General features: G+C 41.0%; 1 protein-coding gene across 2 annotated transcripts in view; it reads left to right on the top strand.

The window, feature by feature from the left end:
* The first annotated feature begins 11272 nt into the window (after positions 1–11272).
* The window catches only part of LOC117880915 (pancreatic lipase-related protein 2-like), a 45366-nt gene continuing 37832 nt past the window's right edge, over positions 11273–18806 (top strand). Inside the window, exon 1 of one of the 2 annotated variants that reach the window (XM_034777506.1) lies at positions 11273–11310. The gene's annotated coding sequence lies outside the window, so the exon portion shown is untranslated. The remainder of the gene's footprint in view (positions 11311–18806) is intronic. The other variant, XR_004646637.1, reaches the window with a different exon arrangement.

Here is an 18806-nt window from a genome sequence, read left to right as displayed (position 1 = left end):
TGGAATAATGTAAAACAGTATATAGTAGGTGTGTTCTAGCAACACTCTGTCCCTATGAAGAATGGGCTTTAGTATTTTATAAGAAAATAATCACAGCCTATATGAAGATTAAGTTCATATCAACCATATTCCAAAATAATATGGAAATCACACTGCATTCATGATTTTGCACTGTACAATGAAACAAAGCCAAGGCACATGTTGAATAGGGTGTGGGCAGCCTAATGACATCTCTTGAGCTAACGGTTTCATTCCAGAGACCCGACAGGGCAATGAAGGGGACTCATCAGGACAAAAAAAAGAAAAAAAAATCACCCTCCATGTCTTCCCCCAAAACTAAACAGAGAGCCTCCCTCATCTAAATCGCAGTGGGTCCTGCGTAACTGAAGATAATTTTTTAAGCCGGTTCAGACTTGTCCATTCCTCTGTATTCAACTGGGAATGGGAAAGATTCCAGTCTTTGATCCATAATAAGATCCCTGGCAGTGAATGAAGACTAGTCATGGCTAGGAATGTGAGCAATTCAGTTATAAGAACTTTCCTCCTCTCTGCAAGTGGCTTTGAAGCTCTCTGGTGCAAAGAGTTTCGTTTCTTTTTTGTGACCTGCAGAAGGCTGGCTTTCCTCCTGAAAAATCTTACTGCGAAGCCTGGCCTTCATGGGCTTGTGATGCTCAGAAAGACAGACTGAGCTCTTCTGATTTATCCGCACAGTTTGATGTTTCCATTAGTGAAAAAAGCCCGTCTTTATGCACAGGAAGTAGTATTTCAAAAAAAAAATTAAAAATCAGATCACAGTAATGAACACTAAAATGTTGCTCTTGTAAAAGAAAAAAAAAGTAGATTTTTCTTGAAATATTCATTTTTCTGTAAAGATTCTTCCCATGATTAAGCCAATATGAGACTGTTTTGATTCTGTATGTGATGAGAGAGATTACATAAACTATTTGCAGTTTTTTCCATTTACTGCTACATGACATTTACATGTTGAAAAACTTCATTAATGGCCTGATCCTGTATTCCTTTCTTAGGCATAACTTTCATAGACTGTAAGTGAGTTAGAGCTGCAGGATCTGTCCTTCACTATGTCTGTACTGTATATGGAGTAATGTCTTTCTGAAATTAAACTGATAATACAATAAATATCAGCTAAGCCATAACTTTTCGCTGACCATCTGCAGACTGCTACATTCACGTATTTGAAATACACCGTACTGTCATCACCATTTAATCAGTCAGGGCACGTCACATATTTCAAGATAAATTATAGCACAATGCTGTTACTGTAATTTCCAGTTTAAAGGATAAATTCATCACAATATGCAGATGTTAAGTGCACCTCAGCTCTAGTCCTCCACAGTCAGTTCACCTAATAGGAGGCTGCATTTGAAACGTGCATGGCGATGCATTGCTCAGAACCTAGTGGAACCCTGATGGAAATTTCCAGGAATTTGCTACTGATGTTTGTTGATAATAAGAGTTCACGGTATCATAGCAGTGTGGTGTTTAGATGCGGCATGTGATTATTAGAACTGGGAGCACTGGCTGTTGGGAGTCTGAAAGAACAGGAAACAGGAAGGAGAGGGGAGGAGTTGAAGAGACAGGGTGAGAGTTACAGAGTGTGCAGCTACAGCTTGGTAAAGAGATTTCCACTGTAAATAAAGTTCTGTTGAAGTTTGTTAATACCTTGCCTGGTGGTTACAACAAGCAGGTAACTGTACAGTTTGTATGTTAACTCTCTGCAAGCTCACTGAAATTCATGGAATCACACAGGTTGCACATCAGTAGTGGACTTGGCCCTACATACCCTGTGTTCCAAACCATGAATATTTACAGGTTTTACTATCTTAGCGTTCTTCTCAAGTAGCATTGGAAAAGACAGCTCATCTTTCTCCTACTTCCCCTGTTAAAGGTCTATGGGCTGGATCATCTTCTCTGTCTCCACAGGTCGGGTGGTTCTAATTGAGGGGTATATAGGAAGAGCTAGGTCTGGGGGACTGTTGAACTCTTCCTAAAGTGCACTGCTGAGACTGAGCTCTCCCTAAGGTGCACTGGTGAGAAGGTGCAGAGAAGACAAGCAGGAGGTAGGAGAGCAGAGAGTACAGTTGATATCTGTGGCATTGTATTTCATGGGGATTCATTGAGATGAGAACAGCAGAAGAAAACACCACCCCATCCCTGGAAGATAAGAATGGCCGTACTGGGTAGGACCAATGGTCCATCTAGCCCATTATCCTCTCTTCCAACAGTGGCCAATGCCAGATACTTCAAAGAGAATGAACAGAACTTGGCAATTATCAAGTGATCCACTCCTGTTGTCCAGTCCCAGCATCTGCCAGTTAGAGGTTTAGGGACACTCAGAGCATGGGGTTACATTCCTGACCATCTTGGCTAATAGCCACTGATGGACCTATCCTCCATGAATTTCTCATTCTTTTTTGAATCCAGTTATGCTTTTGGCCTTAACAACATCCCCAGCAACAACTTCCACAGGTGGACTGTGTGTTGTGTGAAGAAGCACTTTCTTTTGCTTGTTTTTAAACCTCCTCTGCCTATCAATTTCATTGGGTGACCCTTGCTTCTTGTGTTATGTGAAGGGGTAAATAACACTTTCTTATTCACCTTCTCCCCACCATTCAAGGTTTTATTGACCTTTATCATATCCCCACTTGGTTGTCTCCTTTCCGAGCAGAACAGGCCCAGGCTTTTTAATCTCCCCTCATATGGAAGCTGTTCCATATCCTTAATCATTTTTGTTACCCTTCTCTGTGCCTTTTCCATTTCTAATATATCATTTTTGAGCTAGAGCAACCAGGACTACACACAGTATTCAAGGTGTTCACATACCATGGATGTATATAGTGGCATTATGATATTTACTGTCTTATTATCTATCCCTTTCCTAATGGTTCCTAATATTCTGTTAGGTTTTTTGACTGCTGCTGCACATTGAGAGGATTTTTCAGAGAACTATCCACAATGACATCAGGATCTCTTTCTTGAGTGGTAACAGTTAATTTAGACCCCCATCATTTTATGTATGTATGTATAGTTGGGATTATGTTTTTCAATGTACATTAGTTTGCATTTATCAACACTGAATTTTATCCACCATGTTCTTGCCCAGTCACTTGGTTTTGTGAGATCCCTTTGTAACTCTTCGCAACCTGCTTTGGACTTAACTGTCTTAAGTAATTTTATATCATCTGCAAACTCCTCACTGTTTACTCCTTTTTCCAGATAATTTATGAATATGTTGAACAAAATTGGTCCCAGTACAGATTCCTGGGGGATACTGTTATTTACCCTCAACATTCTGAAAACTTACTATTTATTCCTACTTTTTGTTTCCTATCTTTTAACCAGTTTCTGATTTAGGAGAGAACCATCTCTCTTATCCCATTACTGCTTAGTTTGCTGAAGAGCCTTTTGTGAGGGACTCTTTGTCAAAGGCCTGCTGAAAGCCCAAGTACGTCATATCAGCTTGCTCACCCTTGTCCATGTTTGTTGACCCTCTCAAAGAATTCTAATAGATTGGTGAGGCATGATTTCCCTTTACAAAAGCCATGTTGACTCTTCCTCAACAAATCATGTTCATCTATGCATCTGATAATTCTGTTCTTTACCATAGTTTCAAATAATTTGCTGGTACTGAAGTTAGGCTTACCAACCTGTAACTGCCAGGATCATTTCTGGAGCCTTTTTTAAAAAATTGGTGTCACATTAGATGTCCCTTAGACATCCACTTGGTACAGAAGCTGGTTTAAGTGATAGGTTATATACCACACAGTTAGTAGTTCTGCAATTTCATATTTGAGTTCCTTCAGAATTTGAACTCTTGGGTGAACACCATCTGGTCCTGCTGACTTATTACTATTTAATTTATCAATTTGAACCTAAATCTCCTCTACTGTTACCTCAATCTGGGACAGTTCCTCAGATTTGTCACCTAAAAAGAATGTCTCAGGTGTGGGAATCTCCCTCACGTCATCTGCAGTGAAGACTGATGCAAAGAATTCATGTATCTGCTTCACAATGGCCTTGTTTTCACTGAGTGCTCCTTGAGACCCTCAATTGTCCAGTGGCCCCACAGATTGTTTGGCAGGCTTCCTGCTTCTGCTGTTCTTAATTTAATTTAATTTAATTTAATTTTTGCTATTAGTTTGAGGTTTTTGTTAATTGCTTTTCTAATTCTTTTTTGACCTGCACTTTTACACTTCATGTGCCAGAGTTTATTCTCCTTTCTATTTTCCTCATTAGGATTTGAATTCCAATTTTTAAGGGATGCCATTTTACCTCTAGCTGCCCACTTTTACTCTCTTTAGCCATGGTGGCACTTTTTGGTCCTCTTACTTTGTTTTTATTATTATTATTATTGTTATTGTTATTATTTGGGGTATACATTTAATTTGAGCCTCTGTTATGGTGTTTTTAAAAAGTTTCCATGCAGTTTGGTGAGCTCACAGTGAGTTAGGTGGGAGGTGGAGTACAATGATATTTCTCCATTGTTGACATCAACCATCAATTCACATGTCTACTGTGGCCATTGGGGTGCATATACATTACTTCTACTTGCAGCACGCAGGGTATAATCAAGACAAACAGATGCAAAGACAAATTAATACAATAATAAAAGAGACTGTGGACCTCATGCCAGACATTGCAAGAGAACAAAAGTACAGGTCAATAGAGTCCTGAACATGACCCCACAAGCAATCAGAGTACATAACTAAAATGCTGCCATACACAATATTATCACTAAACTATTAGGTACTAAATCAGTGACACCTGTCACATTCATAAGCAATTATAGCTTTCCCATGAACTATTGACTCATAGACTTATCCTGTAATAGGTGTAGTATAATGTCTCCATCTGGAGACTTGTACAGTTTATAGTAGCATTAGGCAAGGGATACGTTGGTTGTATAGACAACCCATGAAAGGTTTGCTGGTGTCTCATTAAATAACCTCTACTCCTATTCAAGATTCCCCTGTTTGTGCATCCAAAGATCACATTAGCCTTTTGGCCACACTGTCATGTCTGGGAGCTCATTTTCAGCTGATTATCCACCACAACCCCAAAATCTTTTTTAGACACACTGCTTCTCAGGAGACTCCCCAATCCTGTAAGTATGGCCAATATTCTTTGTTTCTAGAGGTATACATTTACATTTAGCCATATTAAATGCATATTGTTTGCTTGTGCCCAGCTTATCAAAAGATCCAGATCCCTCTGAATCAGGGACCTGTCCTCTTCATTATTTACCAACTTCTGTGTTGTCTGCAAACTTTATCAGTGATGATATTATGTTTTTTTCTTGGTCATTGATAAATATTAAATACTGTAGGGCCAAAAAACATATCCCTGCAGGACCCCAGCAGACACACTCCCTCTCAATGAGGATTCTCCATTTACAATTTCATTTTGAAACCTATCAGCTATCTAGTTTTTAATCCATTTAGTGCATGCCACGTAAATTTTGTATCATTCTAGGTTTTTGGTTTTTTAATCAAAATGTCATGTGGTACCTTACAGATATCCCAGTATATTACATTATTACCTTTATCAACCAAACATGTAATCTCATCAAAAAGAGATTTCAAGTTAGTTTGACAGGATCTGTTTCCCATAAAACCACGTTGATTGGCATGAATTATATTACACTCCTTTAAGTCTTCATCAATTGTGCCTGTATCAGCTGCTCCATTATCTTGACCAGGATCAAGACTGTCAGACCTATAATTACCTAAGTCTTCCTGTTTTCTCTTTTTAAATATTGGCAAAACATAAGGTTTTTTTTCAGTCTTCTCAAACTTCCCCAGACTTACTGAAGACCAAAATAAATGATCTACTGAGCGCCTCATCCAGCAATCTTAAAATTCTTGCATAAAAGTTATCCTGACCTGTTGATTTTAAAATGTCTAATTTAAGTAGCTGCTGTTATAACATCCTCCTAGGAGGAAAGGATGTGGGGGACCAGAGATAGATGAAGGAAGTGAGGGAAACTCAAAAGGGGAGCCAACGAGAGGGGGGAGGGGAAAGTCAAGAGTGGGGAAATTATGGATTTTAAAGGGAGGAGCAAGAAATTGAAAGATTAAATGGTGAAGTACTTATGTAAATGAAGTGATGCATATTCAGTGACTATGAAAATTACACAATTTTTCATACAATCTGCAGTTGTTTCAACCTACAGCTTTATGAGGTATGCCCACCTAGACTCTATGCTGTGAGAAAAATACAGCAGTCATGTGCAGTAGATCACTGAGTTTTCATAGTGAAACATTCACTGATTTCCAGAAAGCTTAGATATGCCACTGTATGCACAAAATGCATTTCCGGTTGTGCAGGTAGTATATATTTGCAATTAGTGAGATTGTGTATGCAGATCAAGAATTGTATGTGCAAATAGCTATTTAGACACATTTTTATGTAGTTCCTTGACTGTGAAATTTTAATGGCTGTGTGCAAGGTATTTTGCATAAATAATTGTATGCCAACCTCATTGAAAATCTGACCTTCAGTCTGCTAGCCAGAATACGGTATTAGCAATCATATGCCAAATTATACTCTTTACAGAGGAAATTGATAACATTGACCTGATCCACATAGGCTGACAATTTCCTCATCTCTGGCAGAAACACATACTGGATGATAGGAAGATGACTTATTTCTAATATGTTCAAAGGCAAGGATATGGTGAATACTATTTCCAGACAGCTTCAACACGTGTCTGGACAGATGAATGGTTTACGTAATTACTGCTGCACAGTAATCAGATTTTGAGTATTTAACAGGCAGAAGAGTTCTGGATTTTTGCACGTGAAGATTCAGTAGACGACTTTGTCCCCAAAAGAACCTGAAAATGCTCCTCTGATCTCGTCCCCTTCCCTAAAACAGCAGACACTCAACTCATAAGTGATAAAGTGACAGTGCTTGCTGGTATTACAATGTCTGAGTACATCTACTTCTACGCTGATATGTTTGACAGCTTAAAATAGTACTCCCTGCTGGATATTATTCCATCACTCGTAGGTAAAAGGGAGTAGATATCTCCAATTCCCGCCCCGCAGACAGCAGAGTGAGAGAATCTGCAGGCAATGTTGGAAGACCATCACAGGAGCATTCTTAGGGTCAGTGGAGAATGCGGCATATGGACCAGCCTGTAGTTAAATACCTACAAATCATGGAACCATCAAACCATATTGACCTCTTCCCCCCAATGTTATTTTTAAAGACATGGTGTCACTAAACTCAACTGTTCCAAAGTAACTTTACTTCCATTGTTGTCATAGGAAAGAGGTTTCTCATCATCTCTGTTGATAACACTTGCATAAGGATCACAAACACACCGCTACTTTTTTGATTCAAGATTGGAAGTAGCTACACTAGAGAAACCACCACAGTACACACACACAGTTGCAATGTGTGTAAGAACAAAGGCATGTTTCACTATAGAAGTATTTTTTAAAAACGTGATGAACTTTACAGTATCTTTTTAAAAAAAAATGGCTGAATGGAGATCACCAGACTACACTGCAAATATAAAAGTACAAAAGAACCTTAGAAATACGAACACCAGAGTTACGAACTGACCGGTCAACCACACACCTCATTTGGAACCGGAAGTATGCAATCAGGCAGCAGAGACGCAAAAAGAGGTAAATACTGTACAGTACAGTACTGTGTTAAATGTAAACTAAAAAATAGAGGGAAAGTTTAAAAAAAGATTTGACAAGCTAAGGAAACTGCTTCGGTGCTTGCTTCATTTAAATTAAGATGATTAAAAGCAGCATTTTTCTTCTGCATAGTAAGGTTTCAAAGTAGGGATGTAAAAGGTTAACTGGTAAGCATTAGGCTTATCATTAACCGACCTTAATAGTTAACCCCGGTGGCCCTGCACCAGGCCGGCCGGAGCGACCCCAGCCCCAGCCCCAGCCCCAGCCGCGCCAGGCTGTCCGGAGCAACCTCAGTTAACAGTTAATCAATATAATTTTAATTGTTTAACCAGTAAAAATTTTTAACCGATATTTACATCCCTATTTCAAAGCTGTTATTAAGTCAATGTTCAGTTGTAAACTTTTGAAAGAACAACCATAATGTTTTGTTCAGAGTTACGAACAACCTTTATTCCCAAGGTATTCATAACTCTTAACATAATTCGTAGCTACTTATCAGTGATGAGCAATATCCCATGCTTGCCCCATACCACTTTGTCCAGTACGGTCAGAATGCCAGAAACTGTTTGATCCCACAAAATTATTATCCTATTACCTAAAATCGATTTGCTGCACATTACACAGGACCAAGACAAAGATGACCTATTACTAAATAGCCATCCTCCCTTTCCACAACACACTGAAAAGTACTGATAGGGTATGTGATGGGTTGGATCACAGAAACCCCCTTGGGGCTGCTGCCTGATGTGCCAAGACTACTTCTGCCCCTGCTTTCCTGCCCTAGCAGCTTGGGACTTCAGTGCCCTGCCTGGTTTGAGCCAGACCCACTAGCCTGCTGCAAACCCAGACCCAGGGTCTGGACCATGTCTCCTAACAGCTGTAGGCTTAAACTGAAAGCAGCTTAAGAAGTGTTCCTGTCTTTAACACACAGATGCCCAACTCCCAGTGGGGTCCGAACCCCAAATAAATCCGTTTTACCCTGTATAAAGTTTATACAGGGTAAACTCATAAATTGTTCGCCCTCTGTAACACTGATAGAGAGATATGCACAGCTGTTTGCCCCCCCTCTCCCCCCCCCCGGGTATTAATACATACTCTGGGTTAATTAATAAGTAAAATATGATTTTATTAAATACAGAAAGTAGGATTTAAGTGGTTCCAAGTAGTGACAGACAAAAGAAAGTGAAAAGAACAGGAGTACTTGTGGCACCTTAGAGACTAACAAATTTATTAGAGCATAAGCTTTCGTGGACTACAGTCCACTTCTTCGGATGCTTACCATGCAAAATAAAATAGAACACGCAACTCTATGTCTAATACACTAAGCAAACTGAATACAGCTAAAACCTCACCCTCAGAGGTGTTCCAGTGAGCTTCCTTTTACAGATTAGCCTCCTTCTAGTCTGGGTCCAGCAATCACTCACACCCCCTATAGTTACTGTCCTTTGTTCCAGTTTCCATCAGGTATCCTTGGGGGTGGAGAGGCTATCTCTTGAGCCAACTGAAGACAAAATGGAGAGTTCTCCCAGGGGTTTAAATAGACTTTCTCTTGTGGGTGGAGACCCCCTCCTCTCTCCTATGCAAAGTCCAGCTCCAAGATGGAGTTTTGGAGTCACTTGGGCAAGTCACATGTCCATGCATGACTCAGTTTTTACATGGCATAATTGTGGCTCTTCCCCTTGTGAACCAGAGGACCTACAAATACTTCTACCACATTCTGTTCCGTTTTGGAAGGTGCCATGCTTTGCTGGCTGTTGAGTGGAATATGTCTGCAATCCTGTCTGAGCCAAACACAATGCAGTATCTGTAGATTGACAACAAATTGCACGACAGTTGGCTCTCCAATACTTTTAGTCACAACAAATCACAAGAAATGTTGTGGCCTAGCACTCTTGGAGCAAGACCATTAAGTCAGTGGCTGCAGGGCAGTCAGCAGTCACGTGTGAAAGAAGCAAAATATCATCAGGTCAATGCTGGAAGCTAGGTGTGCCACTGTTATTGTGATGGAGTACTGAGGATGTGAGTGATGGAAACTGGCATTTCCTCTGTAATTATTTATATAAAGCCTCAAAGTCTTTTAAGCACTTACCAAACACACATGAAGAAATATCGCTGCCCCAAAATACTAAAAAGCTAAATAGACAATGGGTTGCAGCCCAAGATTTTTTTCCCTTTAGCTCAGTTTTGAACCCTTTAAAACTATGTTCCCTTTTTTACTTTACCTATTTATTTGATTAGCCTTTGTCTTTTAGTTGTTTAATTCATTTGTCTAGGTACTCACGTGTCTCACTTCACCATAGTATTTCTGAGCACCTCCCATATGCTCCCAGTACCTGCTAAAGTTATTAGGTCACTCATGCAACTCAGATTCCCCCATTTCTAATTTACCAACAAATTCAGGAGTCCATTGGCTTGTGGGAGTCTAGAAACTCAGTGAAATAGCACAGATTTGCCTCTCCCTATTAGCTACTTCCTCCATTCTGCAATCATTGGCTTATCTGCAGTAGCCATAGATTCTGGCACTCCGGCAGAAGCGGGGGGAATCCTGAGTTGTGAGGTTACTATAGAGTTCAGCAGGAAACATCCTCTTCATCTCTTCCAGTAGTTAAACCCATGACTTATTTTGTAAACATCTAGGCTATCAAGATTCATAACTGTGCTATTGAATGCTAGGTGTGATTGATAGAGCTGTGATTATTATTGTTAGTTATTTGTATTATTGCAGTACCTATACTGAGTCACCTGTAAAAAGGATGACATATGAACAAAATTGTCAGGTGTTGGTCACCACAGTACTGGAAGTCTGCTGACAGGACGAAGTGGGAACTGGTTCTTGTCAGGTATCCATCACCACACTATGTTACGTATGCACCTTTCTACAATGCACATAGGTGGTACTGGGGTGTATCGCTACAATGCTAAAAGGGTGTGGTGAAATGAATCATACAGCTTAACAGCTTAATATGAAGCTGTACAATGATTTTTTTTAAATCCCTTTGCCTATGTTACATTCCCTATTACTACACAAAAGACCACCGTATCTCATCAGAAAGCATCCAGGGGACATTCAGCTAATGAAGGAAGTCAAGATACATGTTGCTCTCACAGGATTTTACATTCACTTTCTTCAGGAGGATGCTTACCAGGAGATTTATCATCTGCATCAGTCTCATGGCCAGCAGTAAGCACGCATGCTTGAGCTCCAGACAACCTTAACGCAAATACTCTCTACTAGGGGTTCTTAACCTTTTTCTTTCCGCCCCACCCCCAAGTATGCTATAAAAACTCCATGGCCCACCTGTGTCACAGTAACTGATTTTCTGCATATGTAACCCTTTTGGGGTTTAGAGAGCATGGCCCCTTTAAATCTTTTTCCTAGGGGGGAGGGAGAGAGTGAGGAAAAAAACAGGGAAACTCCAGTGGGGGACTCTGAAGCTGAGAGGGAGACAGAGGGGCAGCCCGCAGAGGCCCTCGCAAAGTGAAGCAGGAGAGAACCTGCCTGGAGCCTGGGAAGGACAGGGCCGACTGGGGACACCCCAGGACAGGAGCCAGGAGGAGCACTGTGCCAGGGAGGAATCGCCCAAGAAGGACAGGCTGGACCCAGTATCACGGCTGCCCAGAGCTGCATGGGGCTGTGAGTACTGGGGCTTGTGACTGCATTGGAAACAAGGAGGGAGGTTGCTAGATAGTTAAGTGGGGAGGTGGTCGCTCTGTGTGGCTTTGCAGAGAGCGGCAGAAGAGGGCACCGGAGGGGTTTATTGGGGGAAGGTTCACTGGCACCGAAGACGACCAGGAGCATCCAAGACTCACCACTGGACTGGAACTTTGCTCAGGACTCCTGAACTCTGGGTGCAGACACATTGCTCGGTGTCTGCCCTTTCAGACTGTGCTACCACGGGGTCTGTGGGGCCTTGGTTTGAATGCAACCCTGTTTTACTGCTCCCCCTATATTTTCCATTGTTGTTTTTCTCCTCTCATCCCTCTGCACATAAATATCTCCCTTTCTTATATCCATTGTACTTTTCCTGTGGGGGGGTGTGTTCACTCTGGCGGGGTTGGAACAGGTGTCCCTGGGGTGGAAGGGATTTTTCCTGCTGCATTCCTGTGTGCGACTTCTCTTGACCAGAGCTGCCAGCAGAGCAGACTCCATCTTGGCCACGAAAGCGCTAAAGTTACACATATAAAAGCCAGGGCTGGCGTTAGGGGTATCAAGCAGGGCAATTGCCAGGGCCTCATGCCCAGGGGCTCCTGTAAAACTACATTGCTCAGACTTCGGCTTCAGCCCCAAGTGACGACGCTCAGGCACCAGGCTTCAACCCCATGTGGCAGGGCTTTGGCTTTCTGCCCTGGGCCCCAGCAAGTTTAATGCTGGCCCTGCTTGGCAACCCTCCTGAAACCTGCTTGCAGCCCCCCAGGGTGCCTTGGACCCCTGGTTGAGATCCACTTCTCTATACTACCCCATACACATGAAGGGAGGGCAACTAATTTTGTTATCCAATGTGCAGCAAACAAGCAATATAAGGCTGGTAGACATAGCAATAATCCCCATATAAAAAAATCTGTAAATTAAGGTTATTAATGTTATTCAACAGCACTCAAAAGTGAGCTAGTGCCTCATAGGACATATAAGATGACCTACCTGCTTTAAAGAGCTTACAGTCTAATTTCAGGCAGCAAAGGCAGGCAAGTACATTGCAGGTGGGAATGAAGGAGGAAGGAAAAGAGTTACAGCAGTAAGAATACATGGTTCCTCAGAGAAGGCACATGCACAGTGTGGTGGCACTTAAAATACAAATTAAAATGGAGAAATGTTTTGCAGGTGTCATGATAGAAATGGGTCTGTAGGAGCAAGTTGGAGGAGATTGTAAAGTTGTGGATCCCCTTAGGATGGGTATTCTGTGCTTAGGAACGACGTGGGAGAAGGCACAGAGACAGCTGGAGAAGGAAGTATGTGAACAGATCAAGGCTACTATCATTAGCTCAGCGGTCACACTATAAGCCTAGTCAGAAAAGTACGCAGGGCCAGAGCAGAGTTATGCTAATCTGTTCCCCACTTATTTAACAGGTCGGAAAGAAAACTAGGAGCATGAAGAGTTTGGAGATTCTCACTGAAGGATATTTATGAATATTAATTGTCATTCATCTCTCATACCCAAAAGTTAACCCTTAAAAAGTAAATCATATCTCTGCCAGATAAAGCCACTGAGAACAAATACTTTTCAACTTGCAGATATTCTCATTTACACTACCATTCATGCTGTTACCAAAAAAATACCCAGCACATTTATAATAGACTTGACTGCAGTAGGAACATTCCTCCTCAAGTTTCCAGGGAAACTGCCTTAACCAACAGAGATTAATCTAAATCCTTTTAGTACTCAATTGTATTCAACTGCCTCTCCAGTACAAATATTTAAACCAAATATTCCATGCATGCCTTTTTCTGAAAATATTCAATTTTTAGCTGGAAAAATAAAAATATAAAATGAGATATATTTAAAGATCACATCACACGGGCCAGATTTATCCCTGGTGAATTGAATGCACACTGGTAGAGATTTTTCAAAGCAGTCTAGGGGATTCAGACATATCTTCCATTAATTGTAATCTTCCACTTTAATGGACAATACATGTCTAGATCGCTACACTGCTTTGAAAATCTCAACAATTAAGTTTATCTATACTATAGTTATCCATGAGTTTACAGTTCTGGCCCTTTAAAACATCATTCTCCTGTGGAAGATTTTTTTCTACCACAGAGTGAATTCACCTAAGTAATAAGCACTCCAAGAATTTGTCTTCACTGCCAAAAAACGCAGCAGCCGATAGTCACAGTGTAAAATCCTAGTGGAGACACGGCATCTGTACTTTTACTGTGAGGTAGCAAGATGAGGTCAGCATTCTATTCCCAACTCAAGATAGGTTAATTTAGGCTAATTATTCCATTCTACTAAGCATAATATTACATTGATCTGAGGCATAGAAAACTGCAGCAGATACAGATTTCAGTGGCTTTTTCTACTGGTTTATGAGTACAGCTGGGCTATTAATAGATTTTTCAAGTTTGGGGCAGATACAAAAAATAAAAAAAAATTCTGTTTGGCTTGAAGTGGTAGTGTCACTCTTCCTCATGACTTTTAGCCCACTCAGATGGGATGTGGGAGATCCAGGTTTGAATCCCTGCTTTGGAACAGAGATTTTAACCCAGATCTCCCCCTTGGGCAATATGCTATTCTCAGGTAAATCACTCAATCTCTCCCATTGAACCTGTTCCTCCAAGACTATCTCCTCCCCTTCACCATTTTGTGAATGGCACTTAAGTCCACCTGTGAATCTAGAAATTTTGGGCTGAACCTATTCAGCAAATTTGTGTAAAATTCATCAATTGTTTTGAGTCGACTGAAACTCAGTGTTTCAGCAAATAAACTATCGATCAAAAAAATTTCACCCAGCTCAAGTTATGAGTGGGAACACCCTATTCAGTAATTACACTATAATTATTTCTCGGCATTTCTTGTGCTTTCAGTTGAAACATTACATGCCTTTTCACTTTTTTGGTGGGGGGGGGGGAATAGGATTAGGCAAAAGAGGAAATAGGCTTTTTTTACTGAACAAAATATTAAGATGATCATGGACTCAGTGGACCAAATTTGGATCATATTTTTGTTAATGCAAATGTATTCTAAGTCTATTGAATAGAATTGCTCCATATTTACACCAGTGTCAGTGAGCCCAGAAACTGTCCCATGGAATCTAAAGATGGAAATACATTCTTAGGTCATAGTTCATTTCCATGGATTATTTCCTATTGTATGTTTAATAGTCTATTCTAGTTTTAAATGTGTCAAGCTGTCATATTTAGCTAGCAGAACATATACAATTACTATAAATATAAAATTATATATATATATAAAATAAAGCTGGGCATTTGCGCTGCATAATTGATGAAAATACCTAAATCTGTTGATTTTTCAAGATACGAATCCATTCATAGTTGCAATTTTATTCTGACATTTTGTTTTTCTTTCAATTTTTTTAAAAAACACATCTAGTTACATTATTTCCTAGCAAAATTCCTCTGACAAATCCCCATGCCTTAGTCTATGATTACACTGTCCAACATAAACATTTTAAATTTCCCTTTTAATATGGTTTCAATTTTACAAGATCTTTTAATGTCCTGCCAGTAATAATAGTGTTAAGTTTTTACATCTTCAAAGAATTGTACAAATATTGATGTAAAGCTACTGTACGTTTACCTACACCCGCGTTACAAGTCTGAGCATTAGTAAAGCAGTTGGATTTGCTAATAGACAACATTTCAAAACCACCAACCTGTTGCAGTGAAGAAAGAAGTCAATTCTGGAAAATCTGGTATGACAGAGGGAGTGGAAGGTGCACTCCCTGCCTGCAGCATAACAACTCCCCCATACATTCGATCTAGTGCACGCATTGTTTCTGCCATTGTCAATCTAGGGTCTGACCCTCATTCCAATCAATCACACAAAGAAGGGAAGGATTATGTAAAGTTTCCAAAACACTATCTCTTTGCCTGTAGATTAAGTAATAACACCTGAATAATTCTTTTTGTCAATATTAGATTTGATTTTAAACACAATAGAAAATAAGCAAGCCCGCTATTAAAAACAAATCACACACATGCATCAGGAATTATAATGACTAAACTCTGTGGGGCAGAGATCTGTAATCTGTTGAAGTGTCAGGCATGCCCATGGTGCTGTATAAATAATTTGTTTTAATCTTCAAAGTGTTTCTTCAACTTAGTAAGACAAAAAAATCTCTTTAAGAGAGTCCAATCAAATTTCACTATGGTGCAAAAAATGTAGCAGAGACAAAAAAGGCAAAAAAAAAAAATGTAAGACACATTTACAAAATTTCAAAACTTCATGGTGGTGAAGCCATTGTACTTAGTATAGCAGCAGCAATATGCAAACCAGGCACTCAACTTGTTTCCAGCTTTATTTTCTGCTGCAAACAGCAGATTAGGAAAAATGCCACTTTACCTGCCTGATAGATTTCATGTTTGTAGTGCACATTATAAATTATTACTCTAAGAAGCAATGGTGGCTGGCAAAAATAATTCCTTTGAACTCAATTTTGCAATAGGACAAATAGGAATTCTTCCAAAGGGATAAATGAATATTATTACTAAAGTACCAATAACAAGAGCCCGTTTGAATTCCTTGACCACATATTACATCTCTTCTAGGGCCAGATCCAACTCCCACTGGAATGAATGGGAATATCTGGATCAGATATCTAGTGACAAGGGATGGGGGAAATAGATCATATAGGCTCTATCTGCCATCTCTCAGCAAAGCAAATCTGGCACAGGCTCAGTCTCGTGCTCATGAAACTAATGCAGTGGTCCCCAAGCTTTTCAGAGTTGTGCCCCCCTTTACCTCATCCAAGGCTGGGACTGCAGCTGGGGGTGGGTCTGGGGGGAAAAAGCGAGGGGCGGACCCACGGCCAGGGGCCAAGGCTGGGCGCAGGGCTGGAAGTCAAGCCAAAGCAGAGCTGGGAGCGGAGCGGGGCTGGATGGCACTCCCTCGCCGCCCCCTGTGGGGGCTGGCCTGGGCCCAGCTGCGCCCCCCCAAACATTCCTCCGCACCCCCAATGGGGGGTATGCCCCCCCAGTTTGGGGACTGCTGCACTATTGGCTCAGAGAATTCTGCAGGACTGCCTAGCTGACCATGTGTCCTTGCCCTACATTAATGCTCTATGCTTGATAGAAGGTGACTAATCACTCCCCAGTTAGCAGGTCTATTCTGCCTATGGAGAATACAGAGCTTTGTAGCTGCTTGCCTGGAAAGTTGCCTCAGCAGTGACATTGTCAAAAAACAGTGGGGAGAAGGAGTAGATCAGTCCAGTGATGTCAGCAGGATCATTGGCGCAGGGATATCCTGGTGCAGGATGAGGGAAATAGGCTATACCTCTGTGGTGCTGCCTCTCAATTACTATGGGTTTATCTCATCTGCAGACCTGCCTCATGCAGCATTTTGCCTTTCCTGTACGGTTACCCCAAGTAATCCCAGTTCAATTTAAGTGTCAGGATCCTAAGAAGGACAGTTGGACCAAAGATCAGAGCAAGGTCAAACCTGAGATTGGGATTGGTAGAGCTGTTCAGAGGCAGATTCCAGACCAGGGTCGATACCAAGGGTCAGAGTCCGAGTCAGGTTTTAGGGTCTGGGCCATGAGGAGAAGTCCAAATCAAGCTGAGGTCAAAGCCAGGAGTTCCAGAAAAGAGAGCAGGAGTGGTCATTGCATCTACAGGAAACCTGTACTGTTGCCTGGACATTTCCTGGAATGCCCCTTGCATTTATATAGGGCAGACAGCCAATCAGGAGCCATGAGGCTACTGCCTATCATACCCCTTGAGGCAGGACTTTCCATAGTCTGTGACCGCAGCGGGCCAATGGCAGTGGGACACAAGTTGGCTACAGCCGGATGGCAGCCTGAAGATGCTAGCTGCCTAGCAGCTCTACAGGCCTGGATTCTAGGCCTGTGGGACCTTACATTAAATGCTGGACTGAACTAATCACTACATCACCACCAGAGACTTAGTTTGAATAGTAATAAGGTGAAAGAGCCAGCCCATTCAATTGCTATATATAAAACTTTTCCCTGATATAGTTTGTTTTCCACATAATACTTACAAGTCATTTTAAGAATCATAGTCACCTGCATCAATGCATCTCCATGGACTCCAATTGTCTTACACAGAGTTTACATCAGGTCAGAATTCAGCCCTATAAACTTAAATCTCCTCCATTCAGCATGTAATTCATCTAGTGAGCAGTGTAGGAGATCAATGAGATAAGGTTTAGGATTTTCTATAGTGCTATTCTGAAATATTTTGGCAATAATGCCAATGATATTTAATTTATAAATGTTTATTAGCCAGGCTTGTGTGTGTATATTTTTGTTTTTTCGTCTGTGTTCAAATGCTCTGAATTGAACTTATTGCAAAATATGTTCTAAATGGTATTTCCTTTTGGACAAAAAACTGGAAAGCTACTGCATCGCTAAGTCTCGTCCAATGCACAGGCTTTTAGAGATAGGAAAGAATATTGCAATAGCCTTTGAATAATTTATTTTTCAGTCACTTCCACGCCCCTCAAATTTACACAATATAGAATGTAAGTCAATATAGAAATACAGTGCTGCATCCTACTCGAAGTCAATGGCAAAATTCCCACTTGGCTTCAAGAGCAGCAGCATTGGACTCCTATTACACAAGTATACAGTTCTGCTTAGTAGATAACATCAGTATTGTAATTCTTTTGTACATTGCTTCCTGGGCTGATGGCGACATTCCATGCCCACCTGGTTTAGATTTCAAACAGTGTTGTGCTTTCTGATCCTGTCCTTATAATTTTGCTAAGTTTAAAAGAGCTCCTTTGTTTCAGTGTTGTATTTAAAGAATTTTCACCGAGTTCTTCCTAGACCCTTCCTTCCTAATCGTAAATATGTCAGTATTAGTGAATTCAAAAATGTTTAAACCCGAAGGCATTCCTTTTAAATTGCAATGCTTGGTTTTAAAGAAGTAAAATCATAACCTGGAGTTGTTCCAGACACGACTGAGCTGGTTTGCAAAATAAATTGATGGTGTTCTGCAGCTGATTTAAGCTTCATTTACAGGAAGATGTTGCAAATTACATTCATTTCTCAATACAGTGTGTTGTAAAGCTAATGGTCTCTGGGATCTTCTGTCGGCATTAACTGTCTCCTGTGTCTGACCCTCTTGATGTCCCAAATAGCATTTATTTGATAGACCTGCAAGGTGTGTCCAAGGCCTGGCACTTTCAGGGATAGTAAAAGGTGAGCAACCCTGTTAAGATCATTGGTTTAGCTCCAGCAATCTGCTCAAAATTATTCATCTAGTAGAATAAACTTGGCTAGACTGTGGCTTTAAGCCACTGTCTGCACTGCGTTTAGGGTGGGCAGCTGTGGGAAAGCCATGCTGCTGTGAGAATCACTGGAGGGATATGGGTTGACTCTGTGAGAATTCCTCCAGCAATCAGGAAGCACGGACACTGGAGTGGCAGCTCTACCACCCTTAGTTAGGCTATAACTGGCACTTCCCTTCTGCAGCTCCGCTCCACTGGT

Source organism: Trachemys scripta, chromosome 7 (genome assembly GCF_013100865.1).
Source record: "Trachemys scripta elegans isolate TJP31775 chromosome 7, CAS_Tse_1.0, whole genome shotgun sequence".
NCBI classification, from domain to species: domain Eukaryota; kingdom Metazoa; phylum Chordata; order Testudines; family Emydidae; genus Trachemys; species Trachemys scripta.
Note: the sequence above shows the minus strand (reverse complement) of the source record. Positions and strands in the feature narration are given on the sequence as shown.